Raw genomic sequence first — 8,827 nt, forward strand, 5'->3', positions numbered from 1 at the left:
CTTTGGTTCTAGAACAACTCCCTCAAATAAGTACTTAAAGTCAGCCAGGATGTGGGGTAGCCCGGGTGTAGTGCACAGGTTCCAGATGAACCTGGCTGTGGGGAGACTGGATGACACAGGCAGTGAAGCGAGTGGGGAAGAAAATCACTAACCCGTTACGTTTGGAAAACGGTACATCGACTACACGGTGACGCTCAGGACAAAACGATCCACATTCAAATATCTCACTCTCGTTCGGAAATGTGATTCCCAAGGAGTGAGGGTAAGAAATTGTGAACTGAATTACGTTTAATCTAGGATTGAGCAAATATGTAAATACACCACGGATGATAAAAGCCAGGTTTCTCACTGTCAGAAAAAGACAGTTATGAGCCAGGCAAAGGGGAGGACAGGATGAATGGGAGGTGTAAGAATCAACTCATGTTGTCTATATATTGATCCAGTTCTGTCTGCTTGGGTGGCTGAGGGTCAAGGACACCCAGGGGCAGCACAACCTAGAGGTCAGATACCCGCTTCTAAGTATGAGTTTCCAATAAAAGAAACAGTACTCCTTGGAAAATGGTCAACTCCAGCGTGGGGTTAGGAAAACACACGATGAGCTTGGAACATTTTTATGGTGCCAGAAATTAAGGAAGTGCTGAAAAAATCATGAGGGCATATGTTGAAAGAACACAGGAGCCTGCTTGAAGAGCCCCAGTGGCCAAATCTGGGACAGTTTTGGCAATAAAATAATGATAGTAATTACTAACCCATAGAATAAAATCAATACCCATAAGTCCATAGTCATATCAATGAAGAACGAATGAATGAATGGATGAATGAACGAATACACACACACATACATACATGCATACATACATACATGCATACATGCATACAGCAGAGAAGGGACAGTTCTTCCTTACAGTAGAATTACAAAGGTAAATGTAAATGATGGAAATAGAAAATTTCCCTTAGGCTGACACCACAGTAATAATGGGCCTAGGCCAGAACCATCTACTGGTGCTAAACGTGGTGGGTGTGGGCATGATGAGGAATCATAGCTGCAGTCTCAGTGTATCTCCTCCAAGGTGTGTACCAATTACAGATGGGAAAACAGTGACTCTACGGCGAGGACACGCGGCTGACGCCACTGGAATAAAGTTAACAGAAGAGTCGTCCCTCATTATCCGAGGCTGATTGGTTCCAGGACCCCCCTCGGACACCAAAATCCGCAGGTGCTCAAGTCCCTTGTATACAATGGTGCAGTATTTGCATATAACCCATGCACATCCTTCTATACTTTAAATGTCTCTGGATAACTTACAATGCCGATTAAAATGCCAATGCCGTGTAGTTGTAAGTACGATGTAAATACTATGTAAGTATTTGCTGACACCTGAAACTTAAGGTTTGCTTCTTGGAACTTTCTGGAAAAATTTATTTTTAATGTTTTCATTCAACCTCAGTTGGTTGAATCCACCAGATTGGGAACCCATGGATACGGAGGACCGACTGTGTCTGTAATAAGACATATCAGCACACGTCTTTCCGGACAGGATGCACTGAGAATTCTGCGGTATTCTTGCCCCAGAATGCGTAAGCTCAGTGTAATTGTGAGGCAATATCAGATTAGCCCAAAGCAAAGGACATTCTACAGAATCACTCGCCAGGACTCTCCCAAAGTGCTCAGGTTGTGAAAGAGGAAGGAAGCCTGCAGACCCGCTAGGGGCTGCGGAGTCGTGGCCGCTGAACCCATTGGGACTGGGTCCCGGACACAATGAAGCACGTTAGGGGGACAGTTGGAGAAACACGAATAGAGTCCACAGCTTAGTTAATGGTGTTGCATCCACGTTAATTTCCTGGTTTTATCCCTGTGGTCTGGTGATGTAAGATGTCAACATTAGGGAGAATTAGGTGAAGGGTATGAGCAAACTCTACTATAAAAATTATGACATTATAATAACAAGTGTATAGGAAGCACTTAAGACGCTCTGGGTACTTTACATGCCACTATGTTCCCTCTTCCACAGATAGAGACTGGACACAAAGAGGTTAGATAGCTTGTCTGAGATCAGTCACACAGCACGGGGCTCAGGGTTTGAACCCAGGTCTTTAAGACCAGAACCCACCACCCAACCACTAAGCAACATGGTCAACCTCAGTCCCCAGTAATCGTGGAACGTTCACCTAAGACAAGTTCTGTCTGACGTGTTAATTGCCAGTAGTCGCAGCAGCAAAGACATTTGTCTTACTTTACTTGATCTCAGCTCAAGTTCCATAAGAAGAGTACGGGCATCTGCCGTCCAGCTGGAGTTTTCCTAACTGGAACTCAGATAACACACAACAGTCAGAGAAAATAATTTTCATCCTGTGGAAGCAACACAACCAGTACGAGAAGAAGTCCTTCCAGAAAGCCTGGAGCACAGAGCTGCCCTCCCAGGTGCAGGCCTAACCCTCTGCGCTTTCCCCTGTTTACACTGGCACTTGTGGGCTGGTCCCCAGGCAGAGGTGCAAGATCAGGGCCAAAAGAGATAAAGGGGATGCGGCTTCCCTGGTGGCGCAGTGGTTGAGGGTCCGCCTGCCGATGCAGGGGACGCGGGTTCGTGTCCTGGTCCGGGAGGATCCCACATGCCGCGGAGTGGCTGGGCCCGTGAGCCATGGCCGCTGAGCCTGCACATACGGAGCCTGTGCTCCACAACGGGAGAGGCCACAACAGTGAGAGGCCCACGTACCACAAAAAAAAAAAAAAAAAAAAAGAAAAGAAATAAAGGGGATGGAGTCTCCTAAATATGAGTTAGAAAGAAAGAAAGAAAGAGAAGGGCGGGGGGTGGGGGGCAGGGGGGCAGGGGGGCGGGGGTGGGGGGGGACGGGGGGCAGGAGGGAGGAATTTGTATGTCGTCAGTTTTAGCAGCCAATGAAATATTTGGGGTTTTCAATAAAATACACAAATCATTAAGATCTCCTATGCCCTCCACCTGTCTGCAGGGAGGACCCTGCTCTTCCTGTGTTAAGTTGTGATGCCCCAGGGACACAGTCACTGGGTTGGGCTGGAAGAGACTCTGCCCCCGGCTTTGGGAGCAAGGAGCACCTGAAGGAGAAGGTGGAAAGCGCAGACACCTGCTTCTCCTCCCGGATGCAGGTGGTTCCCAAAGCGGCTTTGCCCTCCTCGGCTCTCTCCAGGCTTGAGACTCTTCTGTGGCCAAATTACGCCCCCTTGTGGCCTCACAGATTCAAACCCTGAGGTCATGGAGTCGTGATTTGTGTTCAGCTAACGTTTGTTGTAAGGAATACAACAACACTTTTAAAAACACATACATCCTCCTTATTAGAATCTCCCTTTCGCCTCCTAACATACACATGAAAACCTAGGACGAAAAGCTCACACGTTTCTGAGATTTAGCGTCTGGGCCAGTTCAGGCAGGGCCAAGACTGTCGGAAAACAAAGTGTTTTAGATTGTACAACTTTTATTTTTTTGTTTGTTCGTAACCAACCCTTCTGCAAGAGTGATTAACAATGAAATTCATGCAAAAACAAATCTACCCCTTAACCACCTTCTGCTTCCATAAATATCTCTGGACAGGAAACGCAAGTGTGAGTGAAGAAGACCCTGCATGTCAGGAAGGATGTCTGGGAACCGTCCTCGTGACCTCTCTCCCACTCAGGCCGAGCAAAATGAGCCAGTCTCGTCACCAACGGTCTGTTGATGTGGGTGACGTTTGCTCAGCTCTTAACCAGCTGTAAGACTGCAAGAATGTTACTGAATGAGGATGCTTGCCTTATTTATTTAAAAAGGAGGAAAGATGAGATAATTTCTAGTGAACTGTTGGAGTTATAACTTTTTGTTCGTTCATTCATGCAAAAAATATTTATGGAACATTTACTATGTTCCATGACTCTCCCAGACTCTGGGAATACATAAAGAAAAGGAAACAAACAGAATGACATCGATGCGGTACCTGAGTTCAACAAGCTTACCCTGAGGGGAGCTGTTCCCCCTCTTCACTGGGAAGAGTGTACAGTGTCATGGGCAGGGATACCACAATCACAAGTCCAGACTCTGATCCTAGGAAAACCATGCAAAGAGCTGAGGAAATCACCTTGTACCTGCTCAAACACCTTATAGCTTATGGAAAAATGACCCTCTACTTACTGCAATACACCAACCGCCGGGTAAAGCTGGAGAGCCCCCGTGGACATTTAATCCAGGTATACAGGTGTGCTCCCATGGCAAAGGTTCTAGAAGGATTATTGAAAGGCTAGTTAGAAAACTAGTGCACACATCTCTGGGTTACCCTGGCTTTTATAATAATTGTCACAAATCATCCCATTTACATCAACAGAAACTCATATAAGCACCTAGAATGGACAGTTTGCCGTTTAACTTTTTAGGCACTTTTATCAGCATCAGTTATATTTCCTGCACTTGCAAGAGCTTTTTATACAACATATGAAAAGTCCCTGCCTAAATTCCTGTAAAATACATTCACTGTTCCGATGATAGGAAAACAAAGACAGACTTGACAATCGTAACAGACGTCTAATACATTTTCTGAAGTTGAAATATGCATTATTTTGGCGTAAAGATAGCTTGTGATTCAGTCAGCCCACGTAATGGAGTACCAAGAAGGAGAGTGCTGGGTGCTAAGTGAGACCCCAGCTCATGCATCTTGGATGTTAATATTCTTTGTAGCAGCGCAAAACAGATGTTTCCTTTTAATCTTTGCTTATCTTAACACAAATTTGCAATTCATTTTCTTAACCAGGGAATAGAATTTCCAAAAGATGCAATCAACGAAAAGTGCATGAAATAATATTATTTCTAAGCAGAGACATGAAGTAAAAAAAACAGCAACAGAAAACCTGCACAAGGTCACAGCACCTAAGAGGCCAGGCTGGAATATAATTACAGGTTTATCCAAATAAATGATGCTAATACCCATCATCACTGAGCAAGCGTTCAGTGTGTAGCAGGCGCAGTCCAAGATCACTACTTCACAACATCCCTATCATGTCGGTACTATTATGATTCCCAATTTACAGAGAAGAAAAAGGAGACAGAGACAAATATGAAGTGAACGGGTCATATAAGTGACAGGATTCAGAGACCCAACATTGGTATAAGCGGTGCCCAAGCTGTCTGTAAACTGACTTCCTCTTCAGCCAAACCAGCTTCAAGGACTCTGGGGTATGGGTCTAACTCAGCGCTCTCTGTTCCCACATGAGTCCCCCTGTGGCCAATAGCCTTTTATGGCCACGGCAGCTGTAGCTGCATCTCCCCGCCCCACTCACGCTGGCCGGCTGGCCATGGCTGCTGCTGACGGTGGCTTAGCTCCTGACACTGACCTTGCAGGTGGCCCCACGGTGGTGCTCACTTCTCCTTGGTTCCCAGGCTGACCGCCCCTCTCACACGTAACCTCGGTGAAGCCACTCGAGTGCTGGCTGAGTCCTCTTGGGGAATGGCCGCCTCACACCAGGTCACGCCTGTCCCCAGGGGCAGTCCTGTCCAGTGACGGATGGACGCAGAAGTGGAGGCCTGGACCTTTGCCCTCATGATGGGTTGCCTCGCGGGATGGGCTCAAAGCCTCTGCCTAGACTCTATCCCATTGTCTGGGTGCACACCTGCTCCTGTCACGCCCCTGCTGGGGCTGGTCCTGCGTCCTGCACACAGACACCTGCCGCACTGTCTCCATGGGAACCCAGTCGGGGCAGGTGGTATGGACCTGACCTATCTGTAAGGGAGCCGCACGCAGGTGTGAAAGCCGAGGGGCTGTCACCTGCGTTTCACTGGTCAGCGGGATGGGAGCCACATCAGAGTAGGAGAAGGGATGCCCGCCGAGGGGGGCCGAGGCTTGGGCTCTGCAGAGAGAGTTGAGATGCAGAAAGAAGAACAGAATCGATACAGATTTGGAAAGTAAGGTCTCTGGAATTCGGCAGCAAATCCTTGTTTTTATACAAGTATCCCTCCAAATCCGCCTCCTGAATAAAGCTGCCTCGGGATCTCCCTGTTTCCCTAGTGGAGGCCAGCGCTTGCACACTTCGCTGTGCATCACCCGAGGGGCCCGGTAGCGGGAAGCCCTCACTTCAGGGCCTGAGGCTCTACGCTTCCAAAACAGTCCCAGGTGCTGCCTTCAGGGGCCACGAATGTCCAAAGTTAAAATTCACCCTGTGCTGTCTTGCTTGTGTTCATTTATGATTAAATATCATTTCAAAAATTAATTTGTAACTTCTTCAAGGGTGAGATAGTATCTTTTTCTTCTCTGAACAAAATAACAAGTACACAACAAATGCACGTTAATCTACTAACTCCTTAAAAGGCAGATTGGGTTATTTTTAATTGGATAGTCATTTAGTTGCACTGATACACACTCTTTTTCTATAGATTGCATCCTGGTCGCAGTTACCATGGGAACATATTTTAACCATTCGTGTAATACTGCAGTCATGTTTCCATCATCCAGTAGGGATATAGCAAATGGAGCAGGAGAAATAAATGATCAAAATGCTGGATTTACCTTTGCTTTTAAGCAAGCAACATCCAAAACTCGTTTATAGCTGGTTCACTCATTCAAAGTCGTGTGAGGGTCCCTTGCTTTGAGGAACTAGTAAAGGAGTTTCCTGAAGACCTCAAATGGACATTAATAGGGTGACTGGAAGCTCCATTTACAGCAGAGCTGTGACCTCAGCAGGGATTTTATGGCTGACAACACCACCTGTTGACAGAAAGACAGAGAAAGAGCAGAGTTCTGTTCTTACCTACCAGGCTCTCTGCTCTCTCTCAGGAAACAGGATTTGGGGGTGGCATTTTCTCTCGTCAAGGGGTTTGAGTTGCAAAAACTTTTCCCCTGGGGAATTCCCTGGAGGTCCGGTGGTTAAGACTTGGCCTTTCGATACAGGAGGTGCGGGTTCGATCTCTGGTCGGGGAGCTACGATCCCACATGCCTCGGGTCCAAAAAAGCCAAAACATTAAAAAAAAAAAAAAAGAAGTAATATTGCAACAAATTCAATAAAGACTTTAAAAATGGTTTACATCAAAAAATCTTAAGAAAAACAAAAAAAACCTTCTCCCCTGGAAAGATATAATGCCAACAGATAATCATAAAAAGAATCACCTTTGTGTCTTTCTTTGGAATAACACATTTGAGCAAAATTAAGAAGCAGGATATTTTCCAAAAGAGCAGATCTTTGGGGGACACACCCCTTCACTCAGCACTCAGTGGTTCACGCGGCTCAGTGTGTGAGAAGGGAGCCTGAGGGTCAAAGCACACTGCACACCACTTAGCTCACACATGGCAAAGGTTGGATCTTCTCCTCCTCAGTAGTGGAGGGAGGCCCCGTGAGCACCCACGGCGGAAGAAACGCCTGGCTTATCTGGGCCGTTTGAACGCTCAGCTGTATCTTTCTAGACCTCGCCAGCCCGCTGAAGGGACAGCTACACACAGAACATGCTCAACACATAACTGTTCATTTATTGACACCTAGATTTACTTTCACCCCTACAATGAACTTTAGACGTCGTATTGAGGCAAATTATGTCTCAGATCCTTTAAACATGCTCTCGTTACTGTTACTCATGTATTCATTCTATAAACATCCTCTGAGCTTCCATCACGGGGTGGGGTCTGGACACGAGGCAGTCTAGCGGGATGACCGACCTCGGCCAGGCAAAGCTGGGGAGAGACTGGTGACCCTGCTTAGGGATGGACAGAGCATGAGGAGGGCTCTGGGCTCGGACCCCTGGCCACGTCATAAAAGGTCCGGGAGGGCTCCCCTGAGGAGGAGACCCAGAGGTCAAGTGGGCATTGGCCAAGAAAGGAAGTTTGGAGGAGTTGGGGGTGGGCCTTGGGGGACATGGGAGGCAAGATTTCAAGCAATGAGAACAGGCCTGTGGATGCCGCAGACGCTGAGCACGGAGGCCTGGCTAAACAGGTGGGTCTCCACGTGTGTTTACATGGTGTGCGTGCAGGCATGCACGTACGTGTGCCCCTGTATGTGTTGTGGAAAGAAAGATGTGGTGATGTGTGAGGCTGGAGAGAAGAGCCGGGGCTGGGTCAGGACCAGCTCTGTGCGTTTCTCTAATCTACCCTGCCCTTTGTTATCACGATAGTGCCCTTTACTCTGGGGCTGGAGTGGAGTCCTTGGAGGTTTTTCAGCAGAGGAGTGAGATGAATAGATTTACAATGACCTCCACGCCACGTGTGGAGAACGGCCGGCTGCGGGGCCAGACGAGGGTTTGGCTGGAGCTGACGTCGGCCACTTCTGTGCCGTGTGCGTCCTGGGACAGTGGCGCTGCCAAACCACATGCTGTTTGCCCGCCCGTCTGCCTTCCCCTGGGTGCGGGAGCGGTCTGGCGATCATCTCAGGGGCCCTGCTGACCCGGGAGCGTGGCGACGGCGCCCACCTCCTGTTCCAGCGGGACACTCTGAGTGTCGCCCTTATGGCAGGGCTTGTCAGGGCGCTCGCTTTGTTTCCAGGGGTGTGGTCGGGAGGCAGAAAGGAATGAAGGTCTCTCCATCCCCACCCCTGCACAATGACAGCTGGTCCCCACCCTCTGCCTGGGGCAGCCTCACGGCCTTAACGGGCAACCGACTTGGTTCACTCACAAAGCATTCTGGGGCCTCAGTCCTCAAGGAAGAAAAGCTATTGTGTTGCATTTTGTGCCCAGCTTTGCTATCATGTCCAGAGAAGGGATTAAGGCAAGCTTATGAGACAGTCAAGGGCCCATGATGAACTGTCACCAGCTCTCTCCCAACTCATGGCTGCTGCACTCTTTCTAAGGCCCTTCTAGCCGCTCAGGGGCTCAGATTCCAGTGTAATTTCCTACCTGAATTGTCACTGGAGAGTGTC

At 48.1% G+C, this 8,827-nt stretch overlaps 1 long non-coding RNA gene across 1 annotated transcript; it reads right to left on the reverse strand.

Annotated features, from left to right (window-relative positions):
• Nucleotides 1-2,875: 2,875 nt before the first annotated feature.
• On the reverse strand, nucleotides 2,876-8,530 carry LOC137204349 (uncharacterized). Its single transcript, XR_010933562.1, has 3 exons — nucleotides 6,496-8,530; nucleotides 4,134-4,219; nucleotides 2,876-4,046 (listed from the first exon to the last, which is right to left on the reverse strand). It is a non-coding gene; the product is annotated as an uncharacterized lncRNA (long non-coding RNA).
• Nucleotides 8,531-8,827: the final 297 nt, after the last annotated feature.

Source organism: Pseudorca crassidens, chromosome 13 (genome assembly GCF_039906515.1).
Source record: "Pseudorca crassidens isolate mPseCra1 chromosome 13, mPseCra1.hap1, whole genome shotgun sequence".
Lineage (NCBI taxonomy): Eukaryota > Metazoa > Chordata > Mammalia > Artiodactyla > Delphinidae > Pseudorca > Pseudorca crassidens.